The sequence below is a fragment of the Heteronotia binoei genome, chromosome 2 (genome assembly GCF_032191835.1).
Source record: "Heteronotia binoei isolate CCM8104 ecotype False Entrance Well chromosome 2, APGP_CSIRO_Hbin_v1, whole genome shotgun sequence".
NCBI lineage: Eukaryota > Metazoa > Chordata > Lepidosauria > Squamata > Gekkonidae > Heteronotia > Heteronotia binoei.
Genome location: NC_083224.1, coordinates 119,821,805 through 119,845,712, shown reverse-complemented (window position 1 = coordinate 119,845,712; position 23,908 = coordinate 119,821,805). Strand labels below are relative to the sequence as shown.

General features: G+C 47.5%; 1 pseudogene; it reads left to right on the top strand.

Moving 5' to 3' along the window:
- LOC132567343 (FRAS1-related extracellular matrix protein 1-like) overlaps positions 1–23,908 on the top strand; it is a 323,692-nt pseudogene that overhangs the window by 24,815 nt on the left and 274,969 nt on the right.

Here is a 23,908-nt window from a genome sequence, read left to right as displayed (position 1 = left end):
TCCATTTACCGAGAGTTCATTGTGGCACGCTTCTTCTAAAATGGCATCTCTCATTGCCGATGATGTAAATTGGACCAGTATGTCCCGGGAACGTCCTCTTCTTGCAGTCACCATGGGGCCCAGTCTAAATGCATTGGCTACCATTATTTTAGCTTCATTCATTGAGGGGAAGGATTTTTCCAGTCAGGATGTAATAAAGTCATAAGTAGACTTATTCTCCTCCGCCCCCTCTGGAATACCCCGAGCCTTCAAGTTAAAAGAGTGCCATCATGCTTCCAGCACATTAAAGCACTCGGTCAGTTGTGATTCTGAGGTCTGTAATTCTTTAATTTCTTCTTACAGAGTCAATGCTAGTTCTGATGTATTTTCCGCCAATTTGGATGTTTCCTTTAGCTCTTCCGCGAGCATGTCTAATTTAGAGTTTACATGAGCAAGGTGTTCAGCCATCGAGGATTGAGAAAAGGCATACAAGCCCTCTCTTAACTTCAAAAGGTCTTTTCTAGTGATTGGGCCCTCTTCCTGATCTGTAGAGAGGAGGGATTTCACCGGGCGCCATATTGGACTGGCTAGGCCCGCGTTTGCCGGGGGCTCTGGTTGGATTTTTAGAAGCAAAATAGGTTTTTTTTTTTACCAAATCTGATGTCTTGGCCTTTGATTTCGCTGCAGTTCTGAGGTTTCTTCTCATATTCTCAGAGCCCGATCAAGCCTCCATCATGATTTACAACCTTTTTACCAGAGGAGAGGGTCGGAGCTTACTTAAGCTGCATCTGCCATCTTCGAGCGACGCTCCACCCCCACACACACCGCATTGATACCTCAATAGTCTGTGCACAGTCTTAGCCCCCCATCTTTCTTTTTGCCGAAAAGCACCAGGGCTGCATGTGGGGAGCTAGAGGAGCAGATGAACTCGTATTTCAAGTTTGTATCTAGGAATTTCTGTAGTTCTGATCTCTCATATCTACTCATTGAGTAGAACTTGGCTTTTGGAAGCAGCTCCCCCTCTTTTAGTTCAATGGCACAGTCTGTGTGTCATGGGTGCTGGGGACCCTGTAGAGGAAGTTGAGCCTGCAGCAGAAACTGTGCCCCTGCCTCCTGCTGGAGAAGATCCCAGCCCCCCTGCCTCGCCCTCTCGGGTGGCACGTGTGCGTGACCGCCTCCGTCAGGACCTCAGGGATCGGAGGAGGGCGGCACGCTCACAAGCAAGACGCTCCCTGAGCCCTGAGTTTTGAGAGGATTCTTGCCCTTCTAAGAGCAAGGATGCTTGAGTTGCAACAGGATCCTGGCTGCCTCTCTGAGCCAGCAATTAGCCCAAATGGGCAACAGCCAGCAGAGGGCTATATAGCTGTAGGCTTTGGGAGGAGGCTTTGTGGAAGCAACTAGTCATCTACCTGACGTCCTAGCATCCACTTTGGCTTCTGACTTTGGACCTCCTGACCTTGGCTTGACTTCTGGACCCCCTGACTACGGCTTCTGAACCTCTGACCTACGATACCTGGACAACGATTTGGCTTTGGCACCTTGGACACTCTTGCTCACCGGTTACAGACCTTGGACTGCCCCTGGACTTCGCCTGGCCTGGCCTCAGCTCGTGACAGATTGCTTCCACCCACACAAACACCCATTCCACAGGATGGATGCTGAAGCAAGTGGAACCGCAGGACTACTGGCTGCCCTCCAAGCCCAGGTACAGCAGCTGACACAGGCAGTAGTGCACTTGCAGCAACAGCCTGCAGCCAGTGCTCCAGCCAAGTGCCCAGTTCCCCCACCTGACAGATTTGGGGGTGCTGTGGAAGAATTTCCTGCGTTCCTGGCACAGTGTCAGCTGTACTTTGAACTAAGAGCACGGGACTTCCCCAATGACAAGACGAAGGTGTGTTTTATCATTAGTCTGTTAAAGGGGCAGGCGGCCAAGTGGGCCACACCCCTACTGGTTGGGTCCTCTCCCCTACTGACTGATTACCAGGGGTTTGAGGCCCACCTGTCTGCTGCCTTCTCCAACCCAGTCCAAGCAGCCACAGCCAACCGGAAAATCAGGGCCCTGAAACAAGGCCAGTCCTCGGTGGCTCAGTATGCCACCGAATTCAAGCTCCTGGCCCAAGACTTGGCGTGGAATGAGGCTGCTCAGATGGACCAGTTTACCGAGGGGTTGGCAGAGGAAGTCCTGGACGAACTGGCCAGGGTGGAGCGGCCCCCCAAGCTCCAGGAACTTATCACCCTCTGCCTCTGCATCGATGGCCGCCTGGAAAGTCGCCGCCAAGCCAAGACCCGAGGGCGCCAGCTCCCTGCGCCATGCCACTTGGCTCCTCTCCCATCCCCAGCTAGTATCAGAGACGAGGGTGAGCCTATGCAGCTTGGAGCTGCTCGACCCCGCCTGACTCCAGAAGAAAAGGCCAGACGCCGCACGCAGAACCTGTGCCTCTACTGCGGCACGGCAGGCCACTATGCCTCTGGCTGCCCTGCTAAACATCGAATACCCAGACCTACATTGCCACCGCCGCCAAAAGGCCAGCCCCAGGCGTAAGTGGACCCTCCAGCCTGGGGCGACTAGCTGGGTCCTCCGAACAACAGGCTGATACCCCGGGCCCGTTCCTGCTACCAGTCAAACTCCATCTGCCCGATGGACGCTGGCTGTTCGTGTATGCCATGCTGGACTCGGGAGCGGCCCACTGTTTCGTAGATGCCGCCTTTGTAAAGCAGCACCAGATCCCAGTGCAGCCAAAAGAGATTCCGACGCTGGTGGAGGCTATTGACGGGCGCCTCCTCCGTTCTGGCCCCGTCACCCAGGAGACCTGTTCCATCACCTTCCACGTCCAGCAGCACCAAGAACAGCTGCAGTTTGATGTCGCCCGCATGCCTCGCTTCCCGCTGATTCTAGGCCTTTCCTGGCTGAAGCTGCACAACCCCATCGTGGACTGGGCTCAGCAAGAACTACGCTTCCGAGACCCATGCCCCCATCTGACTCCTCCCACCACTCTAGCAGCCGGCATCCCGAGTGGTGGTCCTCAGCTCCCTCAGAAGTATGCAGATTTCGCCGATGTCTTTGAAGAGACAGGAGCAGATCAGCTTCCCCCTCACCGACCCTATGACTGTGCCATTGATTTGGTACCTGGGGCACCACTCCCGGTGGGACGTCTGTACCCAATGTCGGAGCCTGAGTTGGCAGCTTTGCGAGACTACCTGGACAAGAACCTGAAGCGCGGATTCATCCGACCCTCAACTTCTCCCCTGTCTGCTCCAGTCCTCTTCGTGAAGAAGAAAAGCGGGGAGCTCCGGCTGTGCAATGACTACCGGGCCCTGAACAAGATCACCATCCGCGACCGGTACCCTCTACCACTGATCCCTGAACTCTTGGATCGTTTAAAGGGGGCCCAAATCTACACCAAGCTGGACCTCCGCGGAGCGTACAATTTGGTGCGCATACGGCCCGGAGACGAATGGAAGACCGCGTTTGGGACCCGATACGGGCAGTACGAGCACCTGGTGATGCCCTTCGGATTGACCAACGCCCCCGCTGTCTTCCAGAGGTTCATGAATGACGTATTCCGGGACCTGCTCGACCGCTTCGCGATCATATACCTGGATGACATTCTAATTTACTCCCGTAATCCTGCCCAGCATGCCGAGCACGTCCGCCAGGTCCTACAGCGCCTACGAGCCCATGGCCTCTACGCCAAGCTGGAGAAGTGCGACTTTGACCTGCGCTCCGTCGAGTTCCTTGGTCACATTGTGTCACCACAGGGAATCCTCATGGACCCGAAAAAGGTGGAAGCGGTCCTGACCTGGCAGGCCCCTCAGAATCGCAAAGACCTGCAGCGGTTCCTTGGTTTTGCCAACTACTATCGGCAATTCATCCCAGCCTATGCATCTCTGACAACACCCCTGACTCAACTACTCCGCCCCAAAGAACCTTTCCACTGGTCCCCAGAGGCCGATAACGCTTTCTCCACCCTGAAGACCCGCTTCGCCACCGGGCCACTCCTGAGATACCCCGACCCCCAGCTTCCTTTTACGGTGGAAGCTGATGCCTCCAACGTGGCCCTGGGAGCAGTGCTGTCCCAGCGCGAGGAGCCGTCCCAGCCACTCCAGCCCTGCGCCTATTACTCACGCCAGCTCACTACGGCAGAGAGGAACTACACCATCTGGGAGAGGGAGTTGCTCGCGATCAAGGTGGCTTTTGAGGTTTGGAGACATTACCTTGAAGGGGCTCGCCACCCTGTCCAAGTGCTCACCGACCACCGGAACTTGGAGCATCTCCAGACCACCCGCCGTCTCAACCAGCGCCAGATCCGGTGGTCCCTATTCTTCTCCCGCTTTGACTTCAAGATCACCTACATCCCCCATACCCAGAACCGGAAAGCCGATGCGCTCTCGCGGAAACCGGAATACGCTCCTGCTTCGACTGAGACCGTGCCTGCTGCTCCCATCCTGCCACCCTCAGTGTTTGCAGCCACCTCCACTTCACCAGCACTCGTGGAGGACATTCGTGCTAGCCAGGCCAATGATCCCTGGGTCCAGCAACACCTCCAGGCACTCCAAGATGGCTCAACAGGCGAGTTCACGACTCGAGGCGGCCTCTTGCTACACCACGAACGCCTCTATGTGCCGCCCGGGCCCTTGCGGGCAGAAGTACTACGCATGACCCACGACGCGTTACCCGCTGGGCACTTTGGACAACATAAGACCACCCACTTGCTGACACGGGAATTCTGGTGGCCACGAGTTCGCTCCGATGTTGCCCGTTATGTCAGCTCCTGTGACGTCTGCCGACGGGCCAAAGACGTCCCAGCCAAACCCTCGGGGTTGTTACAGCCCTTGCCCACACCCTCAGGACCCTGGGATACCATCTCGATGGACTTCATCACGGAACTTCCACGATCCAAGGGTCAGACGTGCATCTTGGTGGTCGTCGACCTATTTACCAAGATGGCCCACTTCATTCCGTGCCTGAAACTTCCCACAGCTCAGGAGACAGCCCAGCTCTACCTGCAACACATCTTTCGTCTGCACGGACTCCCAGCCCACCTGATCTCAGACCGGGGCCCCCAGTTCTCCTCTCGGTTCTGGCAAGCCCTCCATTCCAGCCTGGGGACTCGAGTGCACCTGTCCTCAGCTTACCACCCACAGACAGATGGTCAGACAGAGCGCACCAATGCCACGCTAGAGCAATATCTCCGCTGTTACACCTGCTACCAGCAGGACGACTGGACCACTCTGTTGCCTCTAGCGGAATTTGCATACAACAACGCAGTCCATTCCTCCACCCAAATGACCCCGTTTGCTGCAACCTACGGGTACCACCCTCGGTTCTTCCCGGCGATCCTGCCACCCACGAATGTCCCCGCCGTTGAGGCCTACCTGCAAGAACTCCGCGCCAGCCAAGACTTGCTCCGAGAGCAGCTACAGCGGGCCAAGGAAGCCTATAAACTAGCTGCGGACCGGAAGAGGCAGGAAGGCCCCCCAATCCAGCCGGGGGATCAGGTGTGGCTCTCAACTCGCTACCTGCGCCGGCCTGGTCGGTCTCACAAGCTGGATGCGCGGTTCATTGGACCCTACCCTGTCTTAGAACAAATAAACCCCGTCGCCTTCAGGCTCCAGTTGCCACCCCACCTCCGCATTCACCCCGTGTTCCATCGCTCCCTCCTTGTTCCAGCTGCACGCCCTGACCCAGCTCGGCCTCCTTCTCCACCGCCACCACCACCAGTGTTGGTGGATGATGAAGAAGAATACGAGGTGCGCCAGATCCTGGACTCCCGGTACCATCGTGGAGGCCTCCAGTACCTTGTGGACTGGGAGGGATACGGCCCAGAAGACCGGTCTTGGGAGCCCGTGGACAATCTTCATGCCCCAGACTTGGTGCAACGGTTCCACAACGACCACCCCGACCTCCCAGGCCCCTCGACGGAGGGGGGCCCTGGGGGGGGGATAGTGTCATGGGTGCTGGGGACCCTGTAGAGGAAGTTGAGCCTGCAGCAGAAACTGTGCCCCTGCCTCCTGCTGGAGAAGATCCCAGCCCCCCTGCCTCGCCCTCTCGGGTGGCTCGTGTGCGTGACCGCCTCCGTCAGGACCTCAGGGATCGGAGGAGGGCGGCACGCTCACAAGCAAGACGCTCCCTGAGCCCTGAGTTTTGAGAGGATTCTTGCCCTTCTAAGAGCAAGGATGCTTGAGTTGCAACAGGATCCTGGCTGCCTCTCTGAGCCAGCAATTAGCCCAAATGGGCAACAGCCAGCAGAGGGCTATATAGCTGTAGGCTTTGGGAGGAGGCTTTGTGGAAGCAACTAGTCATCTACCTGACGTCCTAGCATCCACTTTGGCTTCTGACTTTGGACCTCCTGACCTTGGCTTGACTTCTGGACCCCCTGACTACGGCTTCTGAACCTCTGACCTACGATACCTGGACAACGATTTGGCTTTGGCACCTTGGACACTCTTGCTCACCGGTTACAGACCTTGGACTGCCCCTGGACTTCGCCTGGCCTGGCCTCAGCTCGTGACACTGTGGGTCTATGAGGAGGCAGCTTGTCTACTTCTTTTGGTTCAAACACCTGCTTTACGTCTCTATACTCCAGAGGAATTGACTCGACTTCTTCCCTTGAGACAAAAAGTCTTTCAAAGATGGGGGGAGGTTCCAGACCTCACTTAGTGTCCCACGCATGGGTTTTACACCTCCCATCATTGAAAAAGATGGTGTGGCCACACCACTTGATATAGGGGTCGAGATCAGTCAACCACCTAATTCCCAGTACCATTTCGAAACTGGAGGAGGGGGCTATTATATATGGTCTTTCTTCCCAGTGAACCCCCACACTCAAAGTACAAAGTTCAGTTTTGTGGGTGCACAGGTCCCCTTTTATGGGTTCCCCATCCATTTGTTTGAACTGGAGGGGTTAAGAACATAAGAGAAGCCATGATGGATAAGGCCAATGCCCCATCCAGTCCAACACTCTGTGTCACACAGTGGCCAATATATGTCTGCATGTGTATGTGTGTGTATACACACACACACACACACATTTATACTGTGGCTAATAGCCACTGATGGACCTCTGCTCCGTATTTTTATCCAATCCCCTCTTAAAGCTGGCTATGCTTGTAGCCACCACCACCTCCTGTGGCAGTGAATTCCACATGTTAATCACCCTTTGGGTGAAGAAGTACCGTACTTCTTTTTTTCTGTTTTAACCTGACTGCTCAGCAATTTCATTGAATGCCCACGAGTTCTTGTATTGTGAGAAAGGGAGAAAAGTACTTCTTTCTCTACTTTCTCCATCCCATGCATAATCTTGTAAACCTCTATCATGTCACCCCACAGTCGACGTTTCTCCAAGCTAAAGAGCCCGAAGCGTTTTAACTTTTCTTCATAGGGAAAGTGTTCCAAACCTTTAATTGTTTTAGTTGCCCTTTTCTGGACTTTTTCCAATGTGATTATATCCTTTTTGAGGTGCGGTGACCAGAATTGTACACAGTATTCCAAATGAGACCGCACCATCGATTTATACAGGGGCATTATGATACTGGCTGATTTGCTTTCAGTTCCCTTCCTAATAATTCCCAGCATGGCATTGGCCTTTTTTATTGCAATTGCACACTGTCTTGACATTTTCAGTGAATTATCTACCATGACCCCAAGATCTCTCTCTTGGTCAGTCTCTGCCAGTTCACACCCCATCAACTTGTATTTGTAGCTGGGATTCTTGGCTCCAATGTGCATTACTTTGCACTTGGCCACATTAAACCTCATCTGCCACGTTTACATCCACTCATCCATCCTCAACAGAACCCTTTGGAGTGCCTCACAATCCTCTCTGGTTCTCACCACCCTGAACAATTTAGTGTCATCTGCAAACTTGGCCACTTCACTGCTCACTCCCAACTCAAAATCATTTATGAACAAGTTAAAGAGCATGGGACCCAGTACTGAGCCCTGCAACACCCCACTGCTTACCGTCCTCCACTGCAAAGACTGCCCATTTATACTCACTCTCTACTTCCTATTAATTAGCCAGTTTTTGATCCACAAGAGGACCTGTCCTTTTACTCCATGACTCTCGAGCTTTCTAAGGACCTTTGATGAGGAACTTTATCAAAAGCTTTCTGGAAGTCAAGGTAAACAACATCTATTGGGTCTCCTTTATCCACATGTTTGTTCACCCCCTCAAAGAAATGTAACAGGTTAATGAGGCAAGATCTTCCCTTATAGAACCCATGTTGAGTCTTCCTCAATAACTCGTGTTCACCAATGTGCCTACTCATTCTGTCCTTGATAATGGTTTCTACCAACTTTCCCGGTATTGAAGTCAGACAGACTGGCCTGTAATTTCCTGGATCTCCTCTGGAACCCTTTTTAAAGATGGGGGGTGACATTTGCTACCTTCCAGTCCTCAGGAACGGAGGCAGATAGCAATGAAAGATTACATATTTTTGTCAGAAGATCCACAAGTTCAACTTTCAGAACTTTTGGATGTATGCCATCCGGACCCGGTGACTTATTAGTTTTTAATTTGTCTATCAGTTGTAGGACCTCCTCTCTTGTCACCTCAATCTGACTCAGGTCTTTCAACACCCCTCCCCCCCCTCTCTCTCTCACACACACAGAGAGCACTTCTGCTTCCCTCTCCCCACTCTTCCACATGCACCTGATGATGTGACCTTGAGTCAGTCTTAGTTCTCAAAAGAGCTTTCTCAGCTCCACCTACCTCACTAGGGGGAGGTGTTCATACTGCACTAAATAATGTGTTTTAGAACTGGATTTTTACTATTCTTACACAGTAAAAAAAAAAAATCCAGTTCCAAAATGCATAATTTAGTGTAGTGTGAACACACCCATAGTGTCTGTTATGAGGAGAGGAAGGGAAAGGAGATTGTAAACCACTCTGAAATTTTTTTGGGTAGTAAAGGGCGCAGTATAAATCCAATCTCTTCTCTTCTTCTTCTGCTGATATCTCTATGCCTACTACCCCTCTTCCTACCACACCTAATCCAATCAAGCCTTCTATTGTAATTCACCATTCAACATCTGAAATCACCTTTATATCTTTATATCTCTGAAACCTTACATTACATTTTATGGCATGCATGACCCAGCCCAACAAAGTGACATTTATGTCAGATCCAGCCCTTTTAACAAAAGATTTTGACACCTCTGGCTTAGCGTCAGACTGGGGAAGTCAGGGCTTTTTTAATAGCAGGAACTCCTAACCATATTAGACCCTGTACTAAGAGCCCTTTAAGCTCTTGGAGGATTGACTACAACAGGGGTATGTGGCCTAATATGCAAAGGAGTTCCTGCTACAAAGAAAGCTCTGAGGAAGCCATCCCCCTTTGTTATGAAGTTCATTGAGCCAGTCGCTATTTTACAGCTTAAACTACTTTACAGGCTTGTTATCAAGGTAGAATAGGAGCAATACATGATAATATGCACCATCTTCATTCTTACAAGTCAGTCAGTCAGTCAGTCAGTTTAATACGGCTCTAGGCCAATCAACAACAACAACACAACACATCGATAACAGTACAACACAACACAACACCAAGCTAAAATATCACATAACAATATAATAACTATCTACATTCTTACAAAGAAACATTAGCTTTCTCTTGGAAATAACTGAAAATGTGACATCTAACGTTTCTTCTTATAATACTGTACTGAAAATATTTTATCTTGATTATCCAAGTACTATTTCTGTTTCTATAAACACTATCACAGTAATTTGTAAGAAAGAATCTGAAGTGAGCTTTCAAAATTAAATTATTAATTAAGTTGAATATATCTGTCACTCCTTTAGAAGTGGAGCTCTATAAAGCATTGATCATCCCCACCCCTCTTAATTGGATTGAATAGATCCATCACTCCTTTATAAGTGGAGCTCTATACAGCATTGATCATCCCCGCCCCTCTTTTTTCTGTGTGTAGATAGTGACCTCATCTTATAGAAAAAGCTTTACTAGGATTACTAAAATAACTCACATTTTAGCTAGAATGTTCAGGGGAATATTTGTGTCATCATCACTGTTCAGGAAACGTGCCCTTCAGCATGCTTACTAAGCAAAGTGGCAGGCTATGGTAACTAACTACACCTATACAAGGCCTGTGCCAGGCTTTTTGGCGCTGTAGGCGAGGCTACCTACTTGCAATCCCTCTCAACCAATTTTTTAAAACAGATGGTTTTTATTAGTATGTATGTGTGTGTGTATATATATATATATATATATATATTGAAAATTACATACTTTTCAAACTACTGTATTATAGAAGGAAGGAAGGAAGGAAGGAGCACTTGACACAACACGGATTTTAATTCAATTATATTAAAATATTTATATTCCTTTCTTCTCCATACAGAAGTAAATTTTGACTGGGTTTGCTCCTAACTATGTCTGCATAGGACTGGGGCAGGCCATAACATATGGTTTCATTCAGCTAGGTGGTTCTAAACTGTAGTTACCAGTAGTGTCCTCAATACCTTGTTTTTTTAACCTTTGTTATGTTCCTTTATTAGTAACTCCACAGACTGAGATGTGAAAGGTAGTTTTGTCTGTCATATAGTGAGGGGGGGAAACCTATCTTTAAAAAGCCAAAACTTCTACCTTGGGTCATACCAACTAGTAGACAATAACTTACTTTGCCTCTTTCACCAAATTTGAGGGGGGGAATCTCTCATTGCCCACCTTCTTCCTAAAATCACTCCACCACCCCTCACTAGGGTTACGTAAGTGCTGTGGGATGATAATTTCAGACAAACAAGTTTGTAGCATGGTAAATTAATACAAACACTGGTAGTTATTTTCTGTGTACTCTGAGGCTGGCTGGTTTACAGAGCCATTTGCTGGCACCTGCAAGGAATGGGTGGTGCTTGGGCGGGGCCAAGGTGCTCTACTAAGGCCAGGGTATGAACAGAAGATAAATGTTTAGTTTGGGGTGGATTGAGCTTCTTTGGTTAGGCTTTCATTCTGCACCATTTTGTCTGGAGGAGAGGTGAGCCGGGCTTGGGAGATCTGCTGGAAGCAGCAGGTTTTTGTTTTGTTTCCCCCTTCGATGCCTCAGCTGGGCTTTCCCATCCCAGGTTTCTCCCCACTGTGTACCTTTGATGCTCTGCCAGGAGGAAGGTGCTGGCTTTTGTGCAGGAATGAATGTGCCGCTGTTGCCTGGTTGCATTTGGAGCCCAGCTGGGTGCATACCCTACCAAAGAGCTGTAGGCACTGTTAACAGGAGGCACTGCCTGCCTATAGGGGTACCCCACTTGAGCTAAGGGGACTTCAAGCTTTACAAAATGGATGGCCAGAAACAGGCCAAAAAATACTTCATTCGAAATGGAGTAGAGCAGAGAGCTTGTAATAGTCCCACCTAAAGGCTCCCTCTCCCCTGCCCAAATGGAATGTGTAATAACAATGGGGACTGCTGGTAAGTATTGCTCACGCGCTAATCCTCAGCTACTCTCAGCCATCTCCCTGGCTCTTTGCTGCGACTCAGCTTCTCTTTGTCTAATGCTATGGTAATATCTGACAACTGAAAAAATTCTTTGTTTTCTACGCTTGCCTCTCCCCAGGGGTATCTTTGCTAAACTGCCCAAACAATTGACAAATATCCTGACCTTTTGTAACCTATTGGGTGGACATTACTAAACCAGCACTATCTATGGTTACCTGAAGATCCATTCAGGTGACCAGAGTCAGCTCTACTCATTGGCTTGAGGTGAACAACCAATCAGGTATCCAAAAAAGATTCATCACCACCTGCCACAAGCCAGCCCCTTTTTAGAGAGGACCTCTTCCTTTCCAAAAGTTTATAACAGGAGATAAAGCTTCATCTCTCTCTCTCTCTCTGAGCACATGTAACTAGATGGGTGCCCCCCTTATTCTAAGTAAGGGGGTCTCTCAGACATGGCCGTGCATGTCTCCATCCTCAAGTTTGTAATGGGACCGCAGCACATCTGGACCAGGTAAATATTGCCTTCATCAAAATCCCTAAATTCTCTATCGATAACCTCTACACTTTCTAGCATCTTGATTGCCTGCATTGTGTATTTGTGTGTGTGTGAATGTATTCCTCTTACATATTTTAAGTAAACATTATAAAATATATGGAGTATTCTTGCTTGAAAACTCAACCTCCATATTATTGAAAAATAGATCCCAATTCGCTCTACCTAGGCTCCATATTGCTAATTTCCCCATTCTAAAAGGATACTCAAAGCATTTCCTGTAACAGCACCCCACATGCTGCACCCCTGCCTCCTTCCTCTTCCTCCTCCTCCACACAGCTTCACTTAGCCCAGCACAGCTGGCAGCTACTGCTGCTGGCACCTGGGCTGGCCAGTGAGCCTGTGGTGTGTGCACGCTCTGCCCTGGGGCCGGCATCACAGGTGGAGACAAGCGAAGGAGGCAAGGCGATGAGGGCAAGCAGCCCCAACACCAAATAGGGCATGTGTGCACCCAGCTTGGCTGGGTGGTGCTGCTGCTACAACCCCCAGCCCCAGTGGCTCAGAGGCAAAAGGCTCGGCAGCCCCATTCTGACTGGCCACTTACAAGGAGGGGGAGCCAGGGGACAGAGGCAGCCAGCGGAGGCCAGCAGAGACAGAGTTGGGTGGTGGGCACCCAATTCAGCACCCCCAAGGGCTGGCATGCCCTAAGCAATGGCCTAATGTTGCCTAATGAGCATGCCAACCCTGCATCTACAAGTAGGATGCTAATCTTGACCCCAAGGCATGACCTTGTTTGCAAGACAGTCAACATGGTTCTTTCTTAGAAATGAAACTTTATTCACAGCTTTAGAATGCAATAAAAAACCCAGTGTCCAGACAAATTTACAGTTCCCATGTCTGGTGAAGAAACTATGGCATTTCCCCTGTATTGCCAATGCAATTACATCTTGAGAACATAGTGGGGGGGGAAGTCCTTGGGGGCAAGCAGTAAAAGAGAGGGAAAATGAGCTGCCCAATGGTGAGGGGAAAACAATGTCACATGGTGTACTGCTGTAACAGGCAACCAGGCTACCAAGCAAGCATCTATTCTCAAAGGTACACTTAGCATTAAACAAAATCTACTAACTATAGATCTACAGGGCAGCACAGATGCATATCCATTGATCTGGGAGCAGATGTGCTCCAATTTAACCCAGATCTGTACTCAGATGACAAATGTTCAGTAAAATAAAATAAAATAAAAGTTCAGGAAACTGTGATGACAACCTTCTGTAAAGATCACTTCACTTATCCACACATATAAAATGTTTAAAGGCTTTATTATTATTTTTTGTAATTATTTTGAATGCCCTTTTCTCCCCCCTCCCTCACTGCTCTGGCTGCCTTTGGTGATGGGGGGGGGGAGCCCACAGCTGGGTTGGCTACTGCTGTGTGCATTCAAAACAACTTAAAATGGACATTATTTTCAATGGGAGGTACACCTGGCTTCCAGACTCCTGGTCAACTGTCATTATTTAGAACACACACCCCAGCTGTTTGCCAGCACATGTGCACTTTGAATTTTCAAGGGTCATTGTTTTCTGTGGTGGTAGAACTGGTCTTCAAAGTATAGAGGCCAGGTTTTCCTATAGGAAACAAGAGACTTCTAAAATGTAATAGCACATGTGCCACCATACAGCAGTTACAGAGACAATTGCATAGGGACTGCTGGGTGCATGAAATGATCCCATGCCAATGAAGCATTAAGTTTTATTCCTTCCTCCTATGGAAAGAAGTGGATAAAACTAGATAAATGAACAAAAATGTCTAAGGATGAACTACAGAATTCACATTCACAAAATTTACAGACCCCATGGTTTCTCTGCTGAGCTCTCATGCCTGCCTTATTTGGTGATTATGTTCTTGTCCTTTTATCCTCAGTAGATGTACCACAATGCTCACACTTTCTAATCTTTGGTTAGTGTGATAATGGCCAGCTTCTAGCATTTTTCTAAGATGTTTAAGATGGTAAATGCTTGGGGGAGGGGGGGGTGACTTCATCATGTGTTCCAAAGTGAAAAAACCCAGGCCTTGTTCTTTTATTCTCTTCCTCTGAATGTTTTGAATACTTGTAACTTTGTAGTAGCACCCAGATACCCCAGAAGCAGCCTGAATTACTAAAAGATAGTATATTCCACTTGAAGTCCATACACAGAGCTTATTTGGCTTCCTTGTTTGTAGGCTGAAAATGTATGGATTCCTCTGAGTATGAAAGAGGCTATTCCAAACAAACGACCTCAGGCTGCATTCATGTCCATGTTCATCTTGGAGATGGATGAATTTATTCTTACTCCTTTTACTATAGTGACTTTAGATGCTGAAGATGAAGAAACCCCAAGAGAAAGGCTGCTATTCAACATTACTAAACCTTCTAAGGGATACATTACCCACCTGGAAGACCATTCAAAGGCCATTACATCTTTCACATGGCAGGATTTGTATGATACAAAGGTTGCCTTTCAGCCATCCAATATTTCTCATTCTGAGAGACAGAACTATGAGGTGAGATATAGGCTTTCAATGGTTCTTTCCCCTACCCCGAGCCAACAAGCTAGCATATTCTTGCAGTTCAACATATAGCAAAGTGCTTCATTAATCTTGTTTTCCTAGTTTGAGTTTCAAGCAATTGATAGCTTTTTCATGAACAGTTTTCCTATCATGGTCCATTTTTCAATACAAAGTACAGAAACCAATGCTCCTAGAGTTTCATGGAACATGGATAAGAAGAATGCAATTTAAATCTATATAATGTAAGAAGGTTCATGATGTGTACTTCTGTAGTACCTCTAGGGTGCTGTGAATTGATTTTTACTTTTAAGAGAAAAGCATTCCAGAGTGTTAATTTAATACATTTGAAATTTATTATCCTCATAAAAGATCTCATTTTTATTTATGGATCATAATACCTACTTCATTTTTGAAATTTTATAAATTCTCAATGTGTCATGTCAACATACTGAAATGCTCTTTCCCACAATCTTTTTTTTTAACTCTCATCTTTTAACTCTATATTAACCATACTTCTAAATTTTGGCTAGCTAATAGGGTTGTCAAGTCCCCCACATGGGGAGGGGCATAAAAATGTAGGCATGACTGTTCTCTCTCACATGAAGCACTCTCTCACAAGTGCAATGATGTCAGAAGTGACATCATTGCACCAGCAACATCATGTGCCAGCTGCTCTAGGAGCGTCCGGGTAAACTCTATGGTTTTCCCGGACACTCTAGCAATTTGAGAGGGAAAACTCTATGGTACCACATGGTTTTCATATGGTACCATAGAGTTTTCCTTCCAAATTTCTAGAGTATCTGGGAAAACCATAGAGTTTTCCCAGATGCTCCTAGAGCGGCCAGTGCGCGACATCGCCGGTGCGATGATCTCACTTCCAAGGAATTGGAATGTTTTATCTTCTGGATGGGGTTGCACTCCCCTAAAGGAACAGTTTAATAGCTTGGGAGTGGTGTTGGACTCAGGGCTCCTGTTGAATAAACAGCTGACAGTGGTGGTCAAGTATGCTTTTTGCCAGCTTCAGCTAAGAAACCTGCTGAAGGCCTTCCTAGCCATGAAAGACTTTGCCACTGTTGTGCAAATCTTGGACACATCTAGATTAGATTATTGCAATACATATTAAGTGGGGCTGCCCTTGAAGGCTTTCTGGAAGCTACAGTTGGTACAGAACACTGCAGTCAGAATGTTGACCAGAGTGAGTTGTAGGAACCATATCACTCCAGTATTGTTCCATCTACATGGATCCCCACTTTCTTTCCAGGCAGAATTTAATGTTTTGGTGTTAACTTTTAAAGCCCAATATGACTTGGGGTGAGCAGGCTTCATTTGGGGCAGGAGCTCACAGGACCGGAGCTCCGACACCTCTAAATCAGAGGTAGGGAACATCCATCCTCAAGATCACTTGATCTGGTCCTCAGGGATTGCTTTACAAGTGAAGTCACATGGCAGCCTCTCTGGGGCCTGGCTGGCCCGTGAGGATTGTGAGGCCCAGCCGTGCTGTGCAGTGACCTCCCCGGGGCCCAGTTGGCTGGCAGGGATCACTGCAGGGCCTGGAAAAGTCACTGTCAGAGTTCAGGTAAGTTTCCCCCTCGTTTCTTTATTTTCCTTTCTGTTTATTCCTCCCATTTCTTTGTTTCCCTTAGTTCCCCTTTCTTACTCCTTTCTTTATTTCCCTTCCTTTCAATTTCTTCTCCCCTTTCCCTTTCTTTTCATTTCTTTCCATTTCTTTATTTCCATTTATTATCCCCATTTCTATATTTTCCTTTATTACCATTTCTCCCTCCTTCTCTCCCTTCCTTCCTCTCTGTCTCTGGAGTCCGAGTGGTGGGCATTGTGAAGGACTGCTGCTGGGGTATGTGGGTGCCTTTAAAGGTCTGCTGGGAGGGGTGGCGATTTCCACATGAAGGGAGGGAGGGAGGGGTGGCAGGGGTGGGGTGGGTGGGAGCGAGGGAGGGGTGGCAGGGGTGGGGTGGGTGGGAGCAAGGGAGGGGTGGCAGGGGTGGGGTGGGTGGGAGCCAGCTACCGCCAGTTCAATTTGCACTTGATTATCCCAGATGCTGTGACCTAATATGTTAATATTAGGGGATGTGGTCTAATATGCTAATAGAGTTCCTGCTGGGCTTCTTCTACAAAAAAGAGCCCTGGACCTAGGCATTTGCCTAGGGTGGTGGGCCGGGAGGGTGTATGTGTGGGCCAAATTAGGCTCTTCCCACGTATCTTTGAACAGAAAAAAAATTATATGCATTAATTTTGCTGACTTGGATTGTTCTCCCTAAGCAGAGCACTGTTTTTTAACTTGATAATATGACCCACTAATGATGTTATAAATATCCAAATGGCCCTTGACAGAAAAAAAAGGTTCCCCATCCCTGCTCTAAATTGTATTGTGCTCTTTCTTTCTTCCCCTCCATCCACCTGAAATACTTGCTTCTGGACTCTATTGTTCAAACCCACTGTGAGAATTTTGCTGAACTCTTAAGATCTGACAACCTTTCTAATATTTTCCTCCACAAAAGTCTGGGAAATAACCAAAACATATAAAGCAGATAGATGGAAATCTTCATCGTTGAAATCTTCAACGGGCGCCTTTAAAACATTGTGGCAGGCGAGGGCAGGGAGGTGGTGAGTGAGCGTGGGGAGGTGGCAGCGGGCACGAGGAGGCTATAGGCGGGCGTGAGGAGGATGCTGCAGGCATGAGGAGGCAGTGGGCACAGGGAGAGGGGGCGCCTCATGGCGCCCGCGGCAGCCGCCTACTTGGCCGACTCTCATGTGCCGGACCTGGGTAGACAACAAATCAACTATTCCACAGGGCCTGTAAGACAGTCCTCTTCCGGTTGGCTTATAACTGACCAGCACCAAACTACCAAAACACTGAAGGAAGTGTATAGATTGCATGTTGTTGGACTGATGCACTGTTTTTTAATGTTTTTAATTTCTTAACTATGTAAATTGCTATTATATTTAAAATTTGAATTCTATTGTTAGAATCTCTGTATTGTAAGCCGCCCTGAGCCCGCTTCGGTGGGGTAGGGCGGGATATAAATCAAATAAAAATAAATAAATAAATAAATAAATAAATCATGCCACTGTGGTCACATAGGAGAAAGTAATTAAAAAGTATGATGGGAGTAAGGTTTTATTATGACAATTATAATTCAAGAAGCCTTTTAAGGTAGATGCTGAGCTGATATAATTTAGTACACCTTCTGGTGATGTCCAGGGTATGCGGCATATGCAAATGAGTTGTGCTAATGAGCTCTGGCAACTCCTTTTCTACAAAATGAACCCTTGGGGTGAGCATAAGGACTACCTACTCCCATAGAAACCTATCTGTCCACTGGTTATTTTTGGGTCTTGCTTTGTATGTCCCCACAATCAGAGGCTAGAAAGGTGGCAGCCTGCAAAAGGGCCTGCTCAGTTATGGTGCCAAAACTTTGGAACTCTCTCTCCAGGGAAATTCATCTGTTTCCCTCTACCAGTGTAATCTGTTAGTGATTAAAGACTATTGGGGGAGGGGTTTGGCATTCCCTCACTAATTGTTATTGGCCCTGGTTGTGTTGTGTGTGTTTGTGTTTATATGTTTGAATTGTTTGAATGTTTTATACACACATTTTAAATGTTGTTTTAGTGCATTGATGTTTGAATTAGGGGTGTGCAAGAAAAATATTTTTTTCAGATTTGAGTATAATGGAGCTGAGTATTTTTGACATTCCAGAATATCCCCTAATACTAGTTCCAGAATTGTATTTGGATTTAGGAAATATTTGGGAATACCAAATATATTCAGCTTCATTATATTCTATGGGCCATTATCATCAATGGCAAAATCTCATAAGGTATATTCAGTGGGCAGGGGGAGGGAGTTTGAGGTAGGGGCACCAATTTTGCAGTGTAGCTGCTGGAGCCTCTCCTCAAAAGAACCTCCAAGTTTCAAAAAGATTGAACCAGGGGGTCCAATTCCTTGGGCATCCAAATAGTGTGCCCATCCTCCATTGTTTCCAAAGGGGAAAAATAACAAGGCATATAAACCCAGCTCCCAGAGAATCTAGAAACTAGATAGTAAAGGAGAGGGGGATTTCTGAAAGACCAGCAGCAGAAGAAGTGCAATGTGGCCAGCAGAACCAGTGCCACTGTGGTAGTGCCAAAACCCAACAAGACTGAGATCAAATCTGAGAATCTCTCTGAAGTATAAATGGGGGAGGGGAGAGGATGTTATTTCTTCAAGGACAGCAAAACCACTGCAATATACTCGTGCCCAGCAGTAGAACCCAGTGTCAATCTAGTCATGACCAGTAGCAGAACCTGCCATTGTGGCAAATCTCAATGGGTCTGATGTCAAGCACAAAATCACAATCCAAGCAATTGAGAGAAGGGTTCCTGGGACAGCAGCACAACCACTGCAATAGTGCCCAGCAGCACAACCCTGTGCCAACTATTTGTTACCAGCAGCTGAATCCAGTGCTATTGTGACAAATGCCAATTAAACAGGAGTTATATCAAGCACAGAACCACAATCCAAGCAAGAGAGAGGGGAGTTGCAAGGACAGCAGAACCAGAGCAATAGTGCCCATCAATACAACCCTGTGCCAATGATGCAGCAAAGCAAAGTTAACCCCACAGAACTAACTAATGTCACATCAGAGAATCCCAGCACGATTTTTAAAATGGCAGAAGCAACGACACAGTAGAAGCCCCACAAAGTACTGAAAAGTGCAGAGTGGGTAGATATTTTTGCTAGTATCACACCTGATGCTCAGCACAATACAGAGAAGCTCTGCCCAATAATACATTGTTTTCTTCCAAAGCCAAGGGCAAAGCATGCCATTTACCAGGGAAGGCCTCAGATAGTGAGAGGGAGTAATGGCCTTGCTACTTCTCCCTAGTCTTTGTTTTAATTGTGAGAAGAGCATTTCACTCCAACTTCCCAGCACAGACTGAGAGAGGATGCAGATACAAGTATGTGCTCATTTCAGTCACCCTAAAAGTCTAGGACCAAGTAGCTGAACAGTGGCAAGTTGACCTTCAGGAAGACCAACTGCTCAACTGACTAGGGGAGCAGGCATGAGCAATGCAAGCAGAAAGTGTTGCCCACATGGGGAAAAAACTGCTCACTCTGAACACTCATTGTAGAGCATGAAATGAGCCTCTGAGCCATGGCAGAGAGGTCCAGCCAGACTCTGCCTCCTTCATGGTCCAGTAGCTCAGCAGGCAGGTGGCCTGCAGCTCATAGAGCTCCAAAAGGTAATCCCTCACCATCACAGCCACCATGTCCTATCTCATGTGCCTACTGCTCCCAGAGGGGCTGAGGATCTTCCTGATGACTGCCATCTCAACAGTTGTTGCAGTGTGAGTTGCATGGATGAATGTTGCCTCCTCTTCCTCAGCTTGCGCCCACATGCATTCCACTTGCTGGGAGACCTTGTCTCGCCATTGGTTGAACTCATTTGTCTGCTCAGTGATCTTGCCTTTTATACATGGGTCACATATGGTTGTCAGTGTGTAGATGTCTGCTGGATGATAGGCTGAAAGCAGTTCTCAAGTCCTTCTTACAGCCTTCTCACCAGCACATTCACATGTCTGCACATCCTACAGCTGGTTCCAGAAATGAGGCCAAGTTATCATAATCTATGTGGATTATGGGGAAGACCACAACCAGACTTGCTGTGTCAGACAAGAGCAACTCTGTGTAGGTCTTAAACTCCTTAAGAACGTCTACAGTTTGAGAGATGGTCAACCACTCCTCCTGGTTGAGCTGGTTCTCTACCCAAATGACTGGTCTCAGAGATCAGGGCAGTCAGGGCTCTCTCCTGCTCCACCAAGTGTTAGACCATGACACAGGTGGAGTTCCAGTGAGTGCTCACATCACCGAGCAGGCAGTGCTTTGGCATGCCTGTCAGTATCCACTTCTTGTATAGCAAATAGGTGTCCTTCGCAATGCAAGAGAAGTGACCCATGTTGTGCTGGTATTTCTGGAGGATATGCCAGAACTCACAGGTGTCAGTGTCCACTCTGGGGTTCTCTACAGAACCCAGGCTCAAGGCATTCTTAACCACAAGGTGGAAAAGCCTGGCCACTGCCTTTATGTTCGCAACCCCATCTATCACCATGTAGCTAATGGTGAAGTCCCTGCCTAACCTAATCGCTGTCTCTCAATGGTGGCTGAGATCCCAAATACCTTTTGTGGTCCATTGAGTTTCTTGACGTGGAACAGAGCCTTATAGCCACTGGAGAAAGCATGGAACAAGAGTAGAAAAAATTGCAACCAAACTACTAAAAGAAATAAAATAGTGCAAAATAAAGATTTATAAAGCTTATGTGTTGTCTCTTTCAATGTCCATTGAGTTTCTTGACATGGAACAGAGCCTTATAGCCACTGGAGAAAGCCTGGAACAAGAGTAGAAAATATTGCAACCAAATTACTAAAAGAAATAAAATAGTGCAAAATAAATAGTGCAAAATCTTATATGTTGTCTTTTTCAATCATCAATACAAAAATTTGATTCAATTTGCACATACAAAAACTGCAATGACTTCAAAATGTCAAAATTCTATGTTTCAAACTTTTTTGGACTTGAAAGTCACCCCACAACTGTTCTGGGGTGTACCACTCAATTATCCAGTAGTAATAGGTGATCAGTATGTGGATCCACTCCACTTTTTGCATTTCATTTAGATACCAATTCTTTTCCAAGAAATCCAGTGGCATCCACTGTTATTCCAACAACAGGGCTGCTAGCTTCACTAAGCCTTTTCACATATTCACTTCATCAGGCATCAGAACAAGGAACAAAACTTAAATATCTCGCTCTCGGCTTGGCTTCGCGAACGAAGATTTAAGAAGGGTGCAATAGTCCACGTCTGCTGCAGGCTCGCTGGTGGCTGACAAGACCAATGCAGGACAGGCAGGTCCGGCCACAGTGGCTGCAGGGAAAAGTCTGATTTAGGGTTGGTGCTGTAGCAGTGCGATTCTTCCTCAATCTATTTTTTGACCGCAAGTAAGGATGCCCGTTGACCGCGGCTAGCCAACTGGGGTGGGGGAGACGAGCTTTGTTTAGGCCACCTTTTCTAGGCCCCTCTCCGTGTGGAGCAAGCAGTGCTGTCCCTAGATAAGGCTGCTTGGTCGTTCAGGGTGCTGCCGAAAAATGCTTTCGTCTCCGGGTTAGCATCAGGCGACCAATACCCTGAACCGCCTACATGCAGGATCGGGACTGCGGCTTCCAGTGGCACCTTCCACCTACCGTTTCGCCCCTAGCCCATCGCTGCAGGACTTGATGTGTTGTGGGTTGTGTATGTGGATATGCCCTTCAGGCCTGCGCAGAGGAATTTTTTAGGTGAAGCCCAGTGTGCGCGGTACTGGCTCCACCCTTTCACCTGGGGGTCATCTGCCATGGCCCAGTAAGCCGGGACGCCGGCAGCGAGTCCTCCAGGTGGTAGGTGTTACGTTAACAAGCTCTATCTGCCCGGGTTTGATGTTAGAGTTTTCCTTCTCTTAGGCTGGCGAGGTTGGTGGGCCCAGCCTGCCCATCCGGTTATACCGCCGGACAATTCGGTCGCACCATGACGTAGCAAACTCTGTGAAAAACGGGGGGGGACCGGCGAGAAGGTGTTGCTACGGATGCAGTAATGCAGGAGAGGCCATTGCAGTGACCATCTGCCAGGCATAGCCAGACAGTGACCACGCGGCGTTCACTACACCGGGAGAGGAGAGGCTATGTATTGCGCATACACTTTCCCTGGGGGGGTAGGATACCCAGAGGGATCCCACACTGTTAGGGAAACTGCTCTCAAAATGAGATTGGGGAATTAGATTGAGAGACAGCTGGCCCTAAAAGGGAATCTTTGTTATCTGTGTATACGAGGCTCAACCGTTCAGATGGTCAATGCTCAATAAAGGACTCTAATTTAATAAAACCAATTGTAATTTATTTGATATAATAGTTCTTTCACACAAGGTAAAATACAAAACATTCACACATTCATACAGGTCTAGGAAAAATAGATAGATTGATAGGGACACATATCAGGGTAGACATACAGGGCGATATTTACCATCGTAGTTCTTCCAGGAAGGTTCCAATGGCGACATGAGAGGACAGGGGAAATGGACCCAAAATTGGGGATGGATCTAGACAGCGGAAGGTGGGTTGCTGAATAGAAGCACACATGAGTGGAGTTGGGTCAGAGGTTAAATAGGCTTCCTCAGACCCTTAGGGACTGGGAGGTCCAAGGGAGGAGAGATGGGAGGTTCTGCGATGACCAAGAAGGCTGGACATCCCTTGCTGACACCTAATTGGATGCCAGTTTTGACCAATGAACTTCACCTTAGTCTGGTGAAGCTGGAAATTTCCAAGCTGCGATGCTGCCTGGGGCGGCTCCAAGGTATTAGACTAGGGTGAGAATGGAAATGGCTGGATACTTAAGATTAAATGGGATTAGCTGGGAAGGTGACAATAGGGAATCAAATGCTGGCCTAGGTACCACCCGGTGTAGACAAAAGACTTGATGGAGACAGGAGATGTCCTTCCTCTTTCTCATCTTCTGCTGGGCAAGATTTATTGTTCTGGTATTGCTGAGCAATTAGGATCAACAGTGGAGCTATTAATCCATTCATAAAACAGATGGGTTGCTTGCAGGCTCAGGGTGTGTACGTGTGACTTTCCCACTAAGAAGGAATGAGTTCAGCCTGGTAGGGTATGCTTGGGTCAGGAAAGCAAGCTGGATTCTGCTGTTGTTAGCTTTAGGTCCATGGAGATAGGCTGGAAACATGGTGGCCTGGCTTCTTCTACTGCAGTGGCCAAGACTGGGCACACAAGAAGCAGCTGGAGCAGGTCTGTAGTTCTGGCTAACACTCTTCAGAGATGTAGAATGCAAAGCTGCCATATAAGCCTTAGAAACTGTAAGCAAAGTCCACTTCTTAGAGCAGATGTGTGAGAGTCAAATATCCAGGCACCCTGGCAACCACGCTGGTGATCATGATGTTCACATGTATGAAAAGTAGGGGGCTTTTCCTCACAACACACCCCCTTACCCCCTTACCTAATGGTTGGGTAATCATTACAAGAGCATGACCAACCTATTAATACTTAAATATCATCATCTGTTAAAATACACGATCAATCATGCATCTAGAAAAATGTTCACTCTTCTTCCACAATTTACATAGGGACACAAACTTACCTATTCAAATATTCAGATACATTTACATCAAGTTAAATAATAAACTGGCTTCTTCAAGACACTCAGAGCACCCAGAGATCTCACAATCTAAATACTCTTAATTGTCTGAGGCTGTCACAGCTATACCTCATTTAAAGATACAATAACATTCCTCATCCTACTGACATCATAAAATACATGAATAATCAGTGTTTGTATTCAGACCCTTAGGGGACAGAGAACCTAACTTGAAAGTCCAAAAGGATTATTCTCTGAGTAATATC